The sequence below is a fragment of the Empidonax traillii genome, unplaced genomic scaffold, assembly GCF_003031625.1.
Source record: "Empidonax traillii isolate 1590-97213 ecotype Southwest subspecies unplaced genomic scaffold, ASM303162v1 scaffold431:size823745, whole genome shotgun sequence".
NCBI classification, from domain to species: domain Eukaryota; kingdom Metazoa; phylum Chordata; class Aves; order Passeriformes; family Tyrannidae; genus Empidonax; species Empidonax traillii.
In genome coordinates, this window is record NW_020955624.1 from 675,334 (window position 1) to 692,944 (window position 17,611).

The window sequence follows — 17,611 nt, forward strand, 5'->3', positions numbered from 1 at the left end:
GGATGGAATGGTAGAGGTAAAGGTATCATATTTATGTAACACTGGCAACATATAACTTAGAATTACACTGTTCTCTGTTAAACATCCATAAAAGCTAAAGGTAGCCATGAAAATCAAGTATGAAACTTCTAAAAGGGAAAAAAAGCTAAATTAATGTCACTGTCCAAAGACAGGAAGAAAAGCTGAAGCTGAGGCTTTTCACAAGAGGCATAATTTTGAACACATAAACCTAGAGACATAACTTTTAAAATTATCACTTACATTCTTGAATTGAGTAGTGATGACCAGCTGAGGAAAGCTGAAGAGATTGTTTCATGTTTGTTGTGATTTTTTTTTTTTTAAATAAAACCAAAGACTTCAGAACCAACTGAGAGCTACAGAAGTTTTTTGAATGTGTGTGGGTGGGTTTATAAAGTTTTCTTTCTGTCCAAAATATTCCCAGTGTAACTGTTTAGGGAATCCAACTGTGAGACAGCAGTTGGTCCGTTACAGAACGAGACTCATTACATCTGTCTTCCTGTTAGGTTAGTACTTGTGAATTAGTTTCTTTACTGCATGGATGCGAGTCATTTTATATAGGTTTATTAGCCTTAGCATCCCTGCTGGAATCCCAACATTAGTCCCTAAAAGCTTTATAGGAGACTGCCCAGCAAAGGTTTAAAAGAGGCAAAGCTGGTTTAATCACACACCTCAGTCTGAGCAGTTCTTATCAGAATTGTTTGCCTTATGTTTATCCCGTGTTGTTTGGTGTCCTGAAGTTGCCTAAGTCATAGATCCAGACTAGTAGCCCATAAGGGAGCCTTCCAATACATTCTCAGTTAGCTTTTAAAGAAAAGGGGTTTTTGACCAGTCAATGAAAAGGGAGGGCTAAGAGGGGAGCCTTGAAGTTGAGGAAGAAGTTAGATAAAAGTAAGTGGGATTAGGTGACCAAAAAAAAGCAGAATTCAATAGAAAAAGGGAATAAAGGAAACAAAAGGAATTCATTTAAGAAGATCTGCATCCACTCCTTGTGATAAGAGGGGCATGAGGTGCAACTCAGTATTATTAAAACCTGCTGGAGGTACATGGCATCTGGGAGCACAGAAACTGTTATGGGACTTCAGAAAAAGAAATTCACAGAACTTGGAAAGTGAGAGTAGTTATTTACAGAGAGAGAGAGAGAGAGATCTTACCACCCTACAGAGTGGATTTTCAACACATCTCTATGGAATCTACTAGAATAATAAGTCACTAGAATAATAAGTCACTTGGCTCCTACTGAGTGAGGGAAAGCTATAGATACATCTCTCCTTCAAGCAACATGCAGTACTGTCCTTAATTTTATAGAAGGAAAATTGAAACACATTTAATAATCAATTGATATGAAAATATATGAAACTTACAGACTGATTTAAACATAAAAGCTCAGAAGATCTCAGAAATCCAATGTAAAAGAGTAAGAGATCCATTTATAATGTCGGTCTGTATTTCACATTCAATTTGAATATAACAAAAACTATATTAGCTGAAGCATTATTGTTTACTAACCCTTGTGAATACAGACAAATGAAAGTAATTTTCACTGACAGGGTAACTGGCTATTGTGGTACTTTTGCCTCTGTTTTCACTCATCAGCTCTTTATTTAGCAGAAAAACTCTGCAGGTTTTATTTGTTTTGGAATAGCAAATCTGTTGCTATTAATTGTGATTGGCATATCTTAAGTGCAGCAGCATGGGACATCTCAAATACTGTCACGTTCACTTAAGAAGCCTTTCAGCTGCTGATTTAAAGCATGACAAGGTACTCATTTCTGTTATCAAAACATACCGCCAAAGATGCTTTTATATCTTGAGCTGACAGAAACAAAGCAGCATGAACCAAGGATTGCTAGTGCTTTGATAGTTCTGGATTCTTTGTTTGGAGCTAGCAAGCGCTTTCTGGCGTCATCTGCTCTTTCTTTCCTTTAGTGAGAGGAAAAATTTGCAAGCACACAGACTGGCTCCAGACCAGCCATGGCTCCGAAGACAAAAGAGGACTCCAGTGCAAAAATACAAATAGTTCTTTAAGGAAACCCATAACCTATTATGACTGAAATAAAAAGGATTTATTTTGCTCATTACTTCTGAAATACTTAAAAACTCCATATGTTACCAAATAGCTTTAGCTCAATGTGTCCCTTTTTATTTTTGTTCAGCCTTTACCCTGATGTCCTGTTCAAATTCTATTAACAAGTTTTAACCTTTCGCAATTTTTGAAACACCAGAGAAAAATACTGCATCATTGTCTCTAGACAAAAGTCAACACAGATCAATCCAATGGTTTTGAAGACAGGTCTATGATTATTGTCATACTCAATTGCAAAATTTAAGTATTTTTAGTTGCTTCCTTAAAGGTAGACTGAAACCTAATGTCACTGCTACTTGTATCACTTAGATCTTGAACTTGGCTTCCATTTTTTTCCCCTCATGTTTCAATGACCAATCTAGGTACCATTTTGAGACTCTGGTATTACAGATGTATGTTTTAAGTTGCACTTTATATTTAATGTTCAATCATTACAGAGAGCAATCAAAATAACATACATTATTTTTTTACGATACATGTGATTTTTTTGATAGAATAGGCAATTTTGAGGATAAAGCCACAATGTAACTGGGGAGGCTCAATTAATATAAAAGTGTATAAACTGCAAAGTGGGGATTTTTTTCTTATCCTGTACTCCAGCCCCTCATTTCAAGGAAAAAAAAAAAAAAGGTGGCCAGTGCTTTGAAATGCTGCAGGTTACTACCCAATATACCCCACTGAATCTGCAATATACTGTAACCACCAAGAAGGCAGAGACTTTTAAGTGATCTTGGAGATGCTGCTGTGGATTGTATTAAAAACAAATACTTCTGTCTCTGAAATAGTCATTCAGGCATCAGTAATTCAGGTAATATATGTTATCTCCAAATTGTCTATTTATGTCTAAAGATGAAACAAATTTGTAGATTCAGACTGTGGAGGTTTGCAGTTGTGTTGAAATTTGGTGTCATGGCTTCTGAATTTGTTCTTTTCCACTTGCTTATCCTAGAAAACTAAGTGGCTTAAGCTCTGTATTTCTCTTCTTTTGAAAATTACCTTTTGGCAGTTGGACAGAAAGTGTTACAGTTTCCTTTTCAAGTGGGTTTCCTATCTCTCTCCCTCTTTATTTCCTCTTGGCTTCTCAAGCCCCTCCTCACAGGTTTTGTTCTCTGCCTGTCTCATGCTGCAGCTGATGGTCAACATTGCTGTAGCATTATTCTACTTGGATATCACTCATCAACCACACAATCCTGCTTCTCCTGCTCTTCCCCATTGACCTGGCTCCTTCCCGGGCTTTTGTTAATATGTATTCAACAAAGTTAACCAAAGAGAAGCGCAAAGTCCTGCCCCTGGGGAGGAACAACCCCATGAACTGGTGCATGCTGTCTGAGGAAGCTGTTACTCAAAAGCTGTCTGGACACGATCATAGACAAGCAGGTCTAGGTGGCCTTGCTCAGGCAGGATCAGTTTGAACAAGATGACTTTCAGAGGTCCCTTCCTACCTCAATGAGTCTGAGTGGTACATCAATAATGATTTATTATGTAGTCATTGCTCTAACTTTTGTGCTATTCTACAACCAATTCTGCCTTCTCTTCGCCCATGGTATTGTTGCTATTCCCTCAGATTTTGCCCTAACAAGAACTTCCCAATATTGGAAACCTGCCATATGAACAGGCACCAAAGAACAGTGTTGGAGAAGAAACTTGGGGTTTCTAAAACTTTACTGAAATCTTCATCAATATTAACTGAATCTACTCACTGCAATGGCAAAATTTATACTTGCTGAGAAAATCTCCTGAAGGTTTTCTATTAGATTCCTGTTATGGGCCCTTGTCATGAAATACTCTAGGAAGCTTTCTGCTCTCACCACTGGAGAAAATCAATGATTTAAAAACAGAAGCTCAAGATATAGTTATTCCCAACTCTTTTTGTATAATAGATCAGTTTTTGAGACAGGTGAAATACTGCATAATTTTTTCCAAGAACTTGCAGAAGACTGTTCTAGAGGATTTTATTTTAGAGGAGCCTCTCAAATTTTGCTTCAAAATACAGAGATAAGCTTACTTAGTTTAATGGAATTCAACTGAATGTAGGGAAACTAATGAAGTTACAGAAAATTACAATGTTTTGTATTTAATATGAAAGACAAAATAGAAGACTTAGTCTATCTCTTAGCCCACTGTACTCATTTTGCTTTGAATTTTTCTGTAAGAGGAGGTATTTCTAAATTGGCCTAGCAGGATTTTAGATTATGTAGGTAAAGATGCAAGGCTCTAATTCACTTGGAAATGTCTGTAAAAAAAGAGATCCAGGGAGATAATTTTTTTTGTTTGTTTTGCTATAACAGGAAATATCTTTTAAATGGTTGAATCATTCAAGATTTAATCACTTCTCTGTAATTGCAACAAAACAAATATTCATTATAATTTTATAAATAGAATTTGTCCATAGGATAATGTGTGCTTGAAGTATTGCCCAAAAAAGGTTTATTTTCTTTAGAGAGCTTAATACTCTTGCTTAACCTAGGAAAGTTATGAAATGGACTATATTAAAGCATCACTGGTGGACCATTTTTTTATCCTCTTATTTGTTGGTTTATTTAAAATTCTGGTAACAACTGGAGCTTTTGATTGGTCATCAGTGATGTTAGTAATGGCCAATTATGTTCATAATGCCCAGTAAATGAGCAAATCTTACTGTTTGCCTTGCGTAAATTACATTTCATAAGAGCAATAAAACAGACTCCAAGCCTTGGCAGTTCTCAGCCATTATAATACTTCTTGGATGGTTAGAGCCGCTCAGACTTCTGCCTTGTTCCTTGTATTACCACCCAAGGTGTGATATAATCCTCCTGAAATGCACTGCCTGGAGTCTACTGTTGCTTAATAAATTACTCCATCTTGCTTATCTCGCTCTCGGCATATTCCCTATCAGCAGGAAACCATTATGTTGTAACAATTTTCTTAGTGACATTTTCTCTTAATTAACTGTACAACAATCTCTGTGTATTTAATAGTCAGAGAAAAACTCTAAAATAATTTAAAAAAAATAGTGTTAGAAATCAAGTATTTCTTCACATGAGATATTTAGTGGTGAAACCTGATTTCTTTTAGTTTTGTTTGGTTTGTTTGTTTGTTTTTTAATTTAGAAAACCAAAAAAGATCCAGTATAAAGACTTTAGGACTAAGACCCAATTCCTAATTTGGATTCTGCACCTGATATGCTGGCTGACCATAGAAACTTTATTTAATATCTTAGCTATCTGTTGTCAGTTGTAAAATGGAGATATTACCCGTCTTGCCTCATAAAAACATGTTTTATATCTTCTGATATAACACAAGGCTTAAATGCCAGTCTCATTAATTAACAATTTTAATTGCTTTTCAAGCCAATGCCAGCCTTGACATATTCCTGTAGCAAGGGGGACAGACTTGCTGAGCCTCAAATGCACAGCACTAAGCTGGGAGAAGGAAAGTCAGATACCAAACATGTTAGGAAGCAAACCACATACACCAGCAGGTATATTTGTGACATTATAGCTCTACCTTTAAATATGAAACCCCCAAATTCTCATGTTATTATATTAAATCTAGGCTCATGTATTAGTAAGTATATGTACCTTCATACAATCATCTCTCTCAGAGAGGTACTGCAGCCCTGGGGTGCCCATGCTCCTTTTCTGCATCTCACAGTGGTTTGGCCAGTCCTCTTGGCAGCATCAAAAATGAGTAAATTTTGGCAGTTGTGTCCTCTGTCTCAAATGTGTCTGGAAACTACAAGTGATTGCTGGAGCTGACAGCATATACTTGAGAGTTGTTGCCACGTATACAGTACACGTTTGTAAACCGTGAATGTAGCTTTATGTACATTCAAAGGTTTACTGGATTGTCTCTTTTTGAAAATGTAATTCCAAGGAGTAACTGTGCTCCAAGTGAAATGTTCAGTAGTGTGGGCATTTGTTTGCAGCAATATGATATCACTTGTGTTAAACAACCAGGGGTTATGCTTGGATTTTCCCCTAATTTGAAGTTAAGATTCAGGCAGCCCTTAGAGGCATCTAAAATAATGCATTTCTATATCCTCTCTGTGCCTGGTTGCTCGAGTAGTAGTACCAGGTACATGAGGCAGTATATTTGGAGATGATGTGTCTGATACACCTTCTGTGAGGAGGTGGAGAATGACTGGGAGTGTAAAAGCCCAAAAAACACCTTAATGCCCCAGGACTAGCTCCAAGCATGATAAATTGACTGTGAGGAGGTAATGTCTGTCTGGCTATAGTATAAATGTTTATTAAGATCAAATGAGGCAAAAGGAAAGTAGAATCAGATGTCTGTGGCATCTGTACACCATTCTGTGCTCTTTAAAAAGCATCCTAAGGCAAATATTTTACTCAGAACAGTTTCTCTAATAGTTATAATTTCTAATATGACTTTATGATATAGTAGGGTAAAGAATGGATAAGTTAGATTCAGATTAAATAACCAATTTTGACTTTTCAGGGTTCACCTTTGTATAATAGAAATTTCATTGAGGAAACATGGAAGCGCAATTTAGTCAGGAACAGAGTGTTTCTTGCATAGAGGAGGATTGTAACCCCCATTTTTATCCTCAAAGACATTTAGACACCGAAGAGGCCAGCCTTACTTGTCCTGCTGTTTGATTTTCCTGCACTGAAGCTTATGCTTTGATTGGCAACCTTGGCTGTTTAAGGTAGGCAAGAACTGAGAAATTAGTTTTAACTTTATTAAAAATACTCCCCCTCTGCTTGGATGACAGCAGTTTCATCCACAAACCGATGAGCCTTTTTCAGCTGAGGACGTCCAAGGTACCAGATGAACATGAGTTTAGAAGGGAACCCATGGTAATTTTCTGTTGCTTTTCTGCTCCGTGGGGAGTCCCTCCTCTGCAACAGCTGTTCTATAGCTGTATCCACCCATATGGATCTTCTTCATAACACCAACTGGTGGGTAGGTGCCAGGAAAATTGCCTGAAAGCTCTAAAGACAGAAGTATCAAAGCGATTTTCAAGCTGCTGACAGGAAAGTCTCTCTTCTTCAGCAGTTGAGGGGGTTTTTCCTCAGACCTATTGTAATACTAAAATTTTTATAAAAGGAGTAGACCAAAATTAATATTGAAAGGAAACAAATAAAGGTGCCAAATGTTTGGGGTTTTTTTAACCAACCTGTTCGTTTCTCTGATTGTTGAGATGCGGGACCAGTCTTAGCAAATATGGGAAAATGAGAGCTAAATGAGAGCTATTGGAGTTTTTATTTGTATTCCTTTTAATTTAGTCAACTTCCCAGCATACAAATTAAGGGGATTACCTTCATTATGGCAGCACGCTGGTGTAGGAACATCCTGCTGCTTAATTTTTATTCTTCCACTCTCAATAGTGGAGGGAGAGATCTTAAAGTATGGCTTTACTTTTTCACTGCTTTTGATGTTAGAGATGGGGTTGGGTTAAAAATGTGCAATACTTCACTTACCAGACAAAAAGTGAGATGAAGGAACACGTGTGGTTTTGACCGAAGAGTCTTCTTTCCCCATACTAGGACAGAGTAAAGGTAACAATGAAAGGGAAAGAAAGTCTTCTGCAAACAGGCTGTTAAGGAACAGTGATAATAAATCTGTTGAGTGGGGTGTTCGTTGTTCTTGTCCATATATACTTGCTAATAGAACATTTTTAACTATAAGCATGTATTTCATTTTTACAATGGCTTCTTTTATTTCTATATCCCCAAAGAGAAAAATCCTTGCTATCCTGTAAAGTTACCTTTGAAGTAGCTTTTCACTTCTAAAAAATCTGAGTTGTGATCTTAAGCAGGGTGATAGCTGATTTGCAGCAAAAAGCAGGTTATTCACCCTTCAAACATAAGCATTTGTATTAATGATTTTCATCAATAAATGACATTATAGCATTATTCTCTGTGAAACCTAAAAGGATGAGGTTTTCATTCTGTCCTCTGTTCACTATCATAATACTGCTTTAGGTCATCTGAGTTTTACAGATCACTTTGATAGCAACATTACAGGATGTACCTGAAGTGGAATTTTAGTCTAAATTTTAAATGTGTTATTTGGGAAAATAACTAGAACTCTTGTAATAGTGACGATTGAATTCTATAAGGTTAGGAGTTCATTGCAGAGAAGCACTCTCAAAATTAAAGGATAATTAGAATTAGTGACATGGAAACTGAACTAATGCATCCAAGATGCCTGTGATTCATTTATCTCTGAAGTAGTCAGGTGTCACTCTATGATGATGGATGCCTGGAAATCTTACAAGAACAGATTTATAAAAAACTTCATAATTCTTTCAAAGTTCAAACAAAAACCTGTTGTTGAATATGTGATTTATTTTAAATTCCCTTCACCCCCAAAATCTCGGGGGTCACAGAATTGTATAGAGGTAAAAAGATCATGGGGAAAAGTACCCGTCAAAAGACATGAAGGCCTTACTGGAATAACTGTTTGTCCTTATGTTCTCACTGCATTATTTTTTGGTTTGCTTGGTTCATAGTTGCTCATTGCCAGCCAAAGAGACTCCCTCCCTCAAATTCATAATGTCCTCCCTGACAGGCTCTTAGCTAAAACCACACTTTTATACTTCATTAATGACATTGTTTAGCTAAATGTTAATTTTATGTACAGATGGTCTGTTTTCAGTCCATTGTGCACAGTTCTTTTTTCAGTCCCTGAAGGTATTATGTATAAACTGTCAGTAGTCTATGAAAAGACCACCAATATGCAAACTGTATGTGACAGTGAGTTTCTTAGCCTCTTGCGAATACATACCACAGATGATAATTGTAGTTCATTGTTTGAGGCTTCAGAGCATTTGAATGCAGCCATCAGTAATTGAGAGATTGGGTCTCGGCATCTCTTGAAATCTAATCTAAATGTTGTCCGTGTGCAAGGTTATTTGTTAAGATCCAGTGCCAATCTCCTGTAAAATAATAGCAAGCATATATCAGTTTGATGCATTCACAGTGGCTGCAAATAGTGCCTTTATATGGGCATGCAGTCAAGTGCAACCTTAAAAGTACATATCACAGCACTGCAGAAGAGGATCCCCAGAAGCTCCTTGTGCTTCTTGCACGTGCACATTGAGCTCTAGTCTATGTTTGTCTCCGTGTGTGGGGGCGTGTAAATAATTATATAATGCAAAATTATTGTGCTGTGTTGGAAAAGTGGCCACAAAAGATGATCGGGACACAGAACTCTTTTTTAGCGGAGAGCTATTGGTAAAATTGCTAGGCTTATTACTTAATTATTTATGATTATCTAATTTAATGGTACCATGTTTGGTACCATTTAAATTAAATTTAAAAGCCTATTAAGTCTTCTAATAAATCAATGCACTTCAGCAGCATTAATACAATATATTTCAGTCAACGGATTCTTTAGAGGTTGATAGCAACCCTCACAGTTCCAATGTGGTCATAGTTACAGATATCAACAGATGCACCTTCAAACATCAAGACTTGTAGGATATTTCAGCATCTGGTTATGTGTAGTATAAGTCTAGTAATTGTTCATCTAAGAGCTCCCAGTAACTTCAATAAATACAAGTAGATACCTCCATTTTTAAACTTTAGCTGCAGTCATTACTTCTCTTTTCTAATGACAGCAAAAGAGAAAAACAAAATGTACTTTATGATACATTTTCCAGAACTTTTAGAAGCACTTTAAAATCTCTCCATCCCTTCTCTCTCTGTGTAATTATGTTGCACAAGTAATATAGTGTTTTGGCATTAAATTAGTACACACTATTAGTTGTAACTTTTATTTTTATCTATTATAAACTTTGATTTTTAATTGTAAACATCTTTTGCTAAATCCACAGCAAGACATAATCTGACCACTGCATAGTTGCTAGGATCTGAAATAAGTCATTAAGCTATTGGTCTAGGCCTAAAAGCCAGGAATTAATTCTTATAACTTTGAAGATTTGTACTGTAAATACTACATAATAGAAATGAAAATCTGATTAAGGTATGTTATCGAAGTATCACAGATACCAGAAGAAGCCAGATCACAGCCATTTCTTTCATGGTGATATGGCATGCTTCCTTTCCCAACTCTTGCATTATTGTCACTATTTCTTCAAGATGGGTGAAAAGAAACGTTTTATTATTGTGAAGGGAATTATAAATATACTATAACTAATACGTTATGCTAACATCACTTTAATCAGGTAATTATCAAAGGACTGTTTGGCCTTTAAGGACATTGATTTAATGGGAATTAATTTAATGATTGAACACTGTTTGTGTAACATTATCATTGCTAGTGATGCAGAAAATTGGAATCTCAGCTCAGCTGAAAAAGAATTTAGACTTTCCATTATCGCATTAGATCCCTTTCTACTGGAATGTAGTTATTAGACCCTTTTTTATACTTTTAGTATGTATTTAAATGTTTGAGTTTTATCTAAAAATTTCTGAATAAAAAAAGCAAGTTAAAATTTTTGTGATTGTACCATTCTCCTTTTTAATAGAGGCTTGAATTTCTGCTTAAAATAGCCTTAAGGAACGGCCATTAGATTTTGGTTTTGACTTGCTATTGCTTTTCCCATAAAACAAATTTTCTCTGTTTTCATACTGTGCTTTCTTCTCTGCAAACCTGATCATTATGTTTAGGAGGAATAGGAGTTTGGTTTATGGAATAGTTTTACAGCTATAAAAACATAGAAGCTTTAGAAAGTAATAGCAGACAGAATGCAGTTCTATCTGGACTATTCTGAGACTGAATCCTGCACGGTCTAGTCACAGCTTAGTGGAAACGGTGAACATTATAGAAAGAGTGTGTACACTCTTAACCTGAGGGTTAAGACAGAGTTAAAGCTGACCTTTAAATTTAAAACTCTCATTTACCTGAAGGTATCTTGTCTAGATGCCCTCCTCAGTTTGCCCATAGGAGTGTTATTGTCACAAACTACTTTTCATCTTTGTAGTGCCTCTAACTACAATTGTATATAAATTAGACCCAGGGAGAAAAGGGGAGCTCTGCATGAACAAGTGATTGGAAGCATGTTAGTGAAATGCTGTGTCTGACAGACTTCTGCAGATAGATTCATTTTCAAACAAAATTTTACTCAAGGATGTCTGACAGTTCCTGCTGTATCTTGGCAGAATTTTACAAGGGAGCCTGGTGGCCAAATGATTAGCCCTCTGCCACTAGAAGTGAAGCTGTTGCAGTAGAGGCAGCAGGTTAAGCAGGCTGGGTGTTTGAAGACTGATAAAAAAATAATTTTCTGATAGATGCAGCAGAGACTCAACTGCAAACACTGTAGGTTGCTAACCAGTGGTGAGCCAATGCTGTAGGAGGCTGAAATGGTTTGCACTGGGTAGCTCTAGCCCTTTCCTTGATGCCAGAGCATTTTCTAGCTTCAGAGAGTAGAGTTTTAAAGAATATGACTGAGGACCCTGTGTTTCAGGCAAAATAGTTTGTGAGTACTCATTTGCTCCATCTTTGGATATTTCTATTTGTCCATCAAGTTTCATGTCAAGGCCTTCTGACCGGATTTTGTGAGATGGGTACACTGGGCCATAACTTGATAAGGGCTTAGTGGCATTACCACTAGTCCTTGATTAGTCCCAGCATTTGAAATCTCAGCATGGGCAATCTCTTTCTATTAATGAGAAAACAAAGCTGAGCAATGAGCCATAGTATGTGAGTCAAATGCCAGGGGCATATCCAAACAGATACACAGCAGCAGGAAGCACAGGGTTTTCAGAGGGAGTTTGCAAGATATGAAATACAGCTTGGAGGTGATTGCTGGACAGCAGTAACAGAGAGTGACAAGGTAGCATGGTAATCTCTCTTTCAGATTGGAGCTGGCTCATGTCTGGCCTCCTTGGTAGGAGCTTGGGGAAAGACTGCATCTGCCTGCACAAGGCTGTGCATATACCCTCAGGTTAGCTGGCTTCCAGAGTTGGTGATAAGGATCTTTAAGCATGTATAAGATGCAGCTTCTCAAACTCCTTCACAGATTTTAGATAACTTGGAATGATTTGAAATAAGCCTGAAGGAGAGGACTTATAGTCTTGGATTTTCTCCCTGTCACATACAGGGGAGAAATAAATGAGGAAAGCTTTCTTTTGTGCATCATTGCTTCCCTTCTGGGAGTGCAATGAGGACCGTGCTTCCCACCCAGCTGAAAGGAAACAATCTTGCAGGGAGCAAATGTAATGAGATTAGTCAGGGGATCATTACACTAACAACAACAAATGGGAGAGAGTGAGTGATTGTTTAGTTTAGAAGACGTTAAGGGGCAAGAAAATTAATCAGGGCACGAAATGACAAAGTGGACACACTCTTTAATTGCCTATAGACTAGTGTGAGAAATCTGAGTAATAAACAAGAACAGCTGAACTCATACAAATATACATTTGGGTTTCATGGTGTTTCTGAAATCTAGTTGGAACATATCATACTTTGAAATACTGAAAGACACATGGACAAGGTGGGTAAAAGGGGAAGAAGAGTGTCACTATGTCAAAATGGCATTAGTTATTCCTGAGGCTGAGGGCTTGGAAAGAGCTTATCTTGGCTTTTTTCTGTGACTGTGTGCTAATGGCTGGAGTTCAAAATGAGATGGGAGTCAATGTCTGTTGTGGACCACCAAATCCTACTTTAGTAGAGGATGATTTGCTCTCATAGTGCATATCTGTAATGTGTAATGGAAAATGTAAGGTATAGTAGGGGTATTCAGTCTGAGTGGTGTATGTTTCAAGCCTCAAGCTGCCCATGCTAAAGAATCTGGAATGCACACAGAGAACAAAATGAAAGAAAAAGGAACATTGCATCAAAGTGTTAGACACTACAGACTTCTGAAAAAAAATTACATGGGGAGCAAGTATACACAGAGGTGAGTCGAGCTGAGAACAACAGCTCGAGGAGGGTTTTGAGAATTTTACTAGGATAATAATATATATTACTAGGATATTACTATATTTACTAGGATAATAATATATTTAAATATATCTCTTCTGTATTTGTGAAAAACAAATTAAATACTTTCCGTGTAGTGAATGTTACATAGTGTCTACTAACATCAGACATTTTCAAATCGCCAAATTCGAACATATTTAAAAACCAAAATTGCAAGAGAGCTTGCTGAGTAGCTTCCAGGATGTCTGTTAGTTGTTTTGAGTCTTGGAGCAATGGGTAGGTTTTAGAAAGCTGACAAAAATATCTAATGTATACTTGAAGACCAAACTGAACCTTCTGTCTTAAAATACAGATGTAACAACTTGAAAGACTTAACAAATATAAACAGATACTTAACAGTTCCAAAAGATATCACCATTAAAATAGTCTGGTATTGAAGTTACATATTTATATAGAACATTAGCATTTCTCAAAGAGTGTGACAACAATCCTCCTTAAAATCATCCAGACAAGACAGAGGAAGGCTGTAGAAGTAACGGGGAAAAAAGAATCAAGCATGTCCATGGTTAAGCACACCAGTAAAATGCTTTATAATGCACAGTACCTGAAGAGAGAGAAAAATGCTGGGAAACGATAACAGAGAATACACAAGAGATTTTCAGTATAGACAGAGGTAGGATATGTTTGGTTTGTGCCTTAAGCACAGTGTTTGACATATGAAGGACTTGTGTTCAGTGAAAAGAATAGGCCAGCTATAAACTCAGAATAGCTCTGCTGCTGTTGGAGTAGGAATATGAAAATGTCTTCTCTCTCAATTGTATGCTAGGAAGATAGACGTCAAAAGTTTATCTAATATTTCATATTTTAAGATTATTGAATACCTAAGTTTCCATGAATTTACAAAAGCGCCACTAAATTTTTTTTATAAATACAAGAAAATATGAAAATTTCTAAATATTTCAACATTTTAACTATTTCAACTATCTCCTTAGAAATGGGTTTTGCTTCTCATTTACTTCACATTTATTTTTAGCAAACTGATATGTGGGAATATCTTGGCAGTGAAAATCCCCACTGCACATGAGTTTTACGCCTGTATTTTAAAAAAAAAAAATTACTTGAACTTTGGGATTTGATGGAAACTTTTACAATCACTTCAGTAAAAAAAAATTGCTTCCCTTCCAATCCTGCTACTTCCAGTAACCCAAAAAGCAATTCCTAATATTGGAGTATAGTCATAGTATAATAATAATACCTAGATGTAGTTAACTTTAGGAAGTTAAGACCTGTAGAAATATTTCATGTGTGAAACAAAATACCTGGATGTCTATTTTCATATATAATTTAAAAAAAAACCCAAAACACAACACTAACCTTTTAATAAAAACAAAATGCTAGAGGAGGAACAGGTGGTGGGTTGAATAAAAGCAATACCTGGCTCTCGATCTTGTCCAGACCTTGTAGAATCTGGCTGCCAGCCCTGCCTCATGATCAGTTCCTTCCCCAACCTCAATCCCCTGCAATCTGCCAATATTTGCAAGGATGGGGAATTCAGCCACTGATTTACAAGCTTATTTGGAAGGCATTACCAATTCAAGGGGTTGTATTCTCCTGTAGAATAATTCATTGTGCCTGCTGTGGTCAATGGGTGTTAACTTCAGCACAAAATGTAATATTACAAACTCAAGTTATGACATGCCAACTTAAATGTTATGGAAATTAATACACTCTGCATAGTTCAAAGAAGAATGGAAAAGTATGAATAAAGAAAAAAATGAAAAGAACGGAAGCAAAATTCATTATTAGAGATTTTCTGACAACTTCCAAGCTGCATTTATTTCACAGCTGGTAGGAATAGGTTTAGGCTTCATTGACTGTAAAGTAATTTTTTGCCTTATACTGAATTGAAAATTTCCAATTGAAAAAAGGAGAGATTTTATATTATCAAGGAATTTTTTAACAGAACAATAGCAATAGCTAATGCCCTGAAAGATTCTGCCTTTGAAGAGCTCTGCTTTGCAGAGTTTTGTAAAGATAACAGAGCTCAGTCAAACTTCAGGTTTTGTTTCTCATAGCAAGAAATAGTGGAAATATAAAATGCCTTTGCCTCTTTGGTAATGCAGACTACTTCCCTTACACCCACTCTCTATTAATGTCCCTTTTACAAAGAAAACAGAAGACGTACATTGATCTAAACTATTTTCAATAGAAGTCTACATTTATTTATTTATGGAAATTGCAGATGCACAGCATAATTGATGTGACTGTTCTAACAAGCTGAAGGCTAAATTGCAACCAACTCCCAGTCCTTTGTGTTTTTTTACCAAAGGCCAATAATTCACTGAATGTGGACAGAATTTTTTGTAAGAAAAAGCAAAATCAAACTTTGTCCCCAGATAACCCACCCTATTATTTTTTCACCTGCCTTTTCCAGGCACGGTCAAGATTCTTGCTTTCAAGTTTGATAGTATTACAATTCCTCAGCAAAATAGTCACAATTAATGTGTTTTTCATGGTTCTCTAAATTATCTGGTAGACTCCTTACACAGAAATTGTACATCAGCTCTCTCCAGCCCTCTTGCAGAGACTATTGCAGATCAGTTGATTGAAATTTGACAAAGTTATTTGTAACTGAGGTACATTCTTACGGTGAAAACAGAAAGGTAGCCTTGATGGTAAGCATTGGCGACAAATTAGGCTTTACCTATAATAAAATTCTAGTCCCTGGTATTTCCCTGGCATTTGTGGTTATTACAAATAGAAGCCATGATTTTCGTAGTGTCCTTCCTGTGGAAGGATAGAGCCTTCTCTGGGAGTAGCTGCAGCAGACTTGCAGTCCAGCTCTCAGCTCCCCTCAGAAACATCATTTAGTTCAGTTATGAAATCCAGGACATAGAATAATGGTGGTTTATATGTTTTCTCAGAGTGTGTAGTTGTTTATAAAGTACATTTCAATAATTAATCTTCAGAAAGCTCATTTCTCATAATCAATTCTGTTGGGAATATCTCAACATTGTGGTTCTATGCTGCCAAGCTATTTGCTTTAATAATAGTAAAAATAGTATTTTTGAGCTGTCAAGCAAAGTAATTTTATTTACAGCTATTGTGCAATCACAGTGAAGTTGTTAATATTAAATCTGAGAGAGACAACTTATCTTGCACATTTACTACCTGGATTGAGTAGCAGCAAGAATTGCATCACTTTTCAACAAGTTGGCTGCCACCAGACTTGAACTCTTTTATTTACCAACTGCAGCTGAAACTGCTTCAAGAAACATTGCACCATTTATTTTTGTCCACAAATGAGAATTTTTTTCCTTTCCATCTGAAACACTGTCATAGTTCTGAACTATGCAGATGAACACAGCTTTTCTTCAAGCAAACAACTGACAAATCTCCGAGAAAAAGTTGTTTGGAGAAAGAGCCTGTGCATTTTGAATTCTTCAATTTTAGTCCAGAATTAAGAAATACCAAGGTCTCACCAGGATATGATCCTTAGTTTCTCTATTTTGCCCATTTGTCCCATGATTTCATCCCTCCTTCTCACTTGTAATCCTCTCTTGTGATTTTTGACTTGAAGAAACTTTTAAATTGAGTGCTAATGAGGGAGAATAATTTTTAAAATAATAAAAATCTGTGCGGGAATTGTATAGGTTCACATTGTATGTCCTGAGGTGGGTTTTTCCTGATATTTACATCTGTCATAATTATGCATTATATTGTTTGCATTGTCAAGACAATGCATTATTTTTCTTGCCTTCTATTTAGCTTGAAGCACTTGGAAAGAAATGGGAATAAACAAAAATTTATAAGATAAGTTGCAGTCTAAGCCTGTCATCTCAAGTAGGCCAGCATTAAACAGTCTAGGATTGATGAAGGAGAGCTGCATTAGATGAGACTGGGAGGACTAAAAGTAATTTCTTTCACTGTGACTTCTACAGTAATTCAGCTTTTTCAGAAAACTACCAAGAAGATTGATTTTCCTAGTTCAGTTTACTCTGGAAAGTAACTTTTCCTTCCTGCATATGCAATCTGAAAATTTTAAAGGCAGATTAGATTTTTTTAAGGGATATTACCACACATCATGTGTCAGATGAATTATACTCAGAGCTGTAGCCACAACATAGGTGATCTACAGGTTCATTTTGTGCTGCATTAAACCCATCTACCAGTGTACTGGAAAGGCCAAGATAAAGAATAATACAGCCTCTCTATTCATTTGAGATCTGTCTCTCAAGATGACAAAGCAACTCCAGGACTGCTGAATGTCTTCCTTGATTTCCATTTGTTTCATGAGTGGGGCTCAGTACCCTAAAGTGTTGCTCAGCATGCTACAAAAGTAGTATTTTTAGTGTGACCACAGCCAGTATGGAAACTCCCATTGATGAATTTTGCGATAGGAACGAGGTAACCTAGAACAGATTGTGCTCTGGTCATCAACCTATGTTTACATGGCACCAAGTGGTCCCTTTTGCCGTTAGGAGTTATTAAGTTTTGCTGGTATGATACAAAATAAAGCAGCAGGAAAAGATTTGTTCCATTTTCTTGGCTCCCCCACGGTGTGTGCTGTGCACACCCCCCTATAACTGGAATAAGTTGTCATCCATAATGATGTTTATGTGCCTTAAGGTCATACTAGATGTTGGAAAGCTGAGCTCAGGGAGGTTTGCA

At 36.6% G+C, this 17,611-nt stretch overlaps 1 protein-coding gene across 1 annotated transcript in view; it reads left to right on the top strand.

Moving 5' to 3' along the window:
- Positions 1 to 17,611, top strand: part of GRID2 (glutamate ionotropic receptor delta type subunit 2) — a 558,809-nt gene that overhangs the window by 426,236 nt on the left and 114,962 nt on the right. The window lies entirely within an intron of this gene.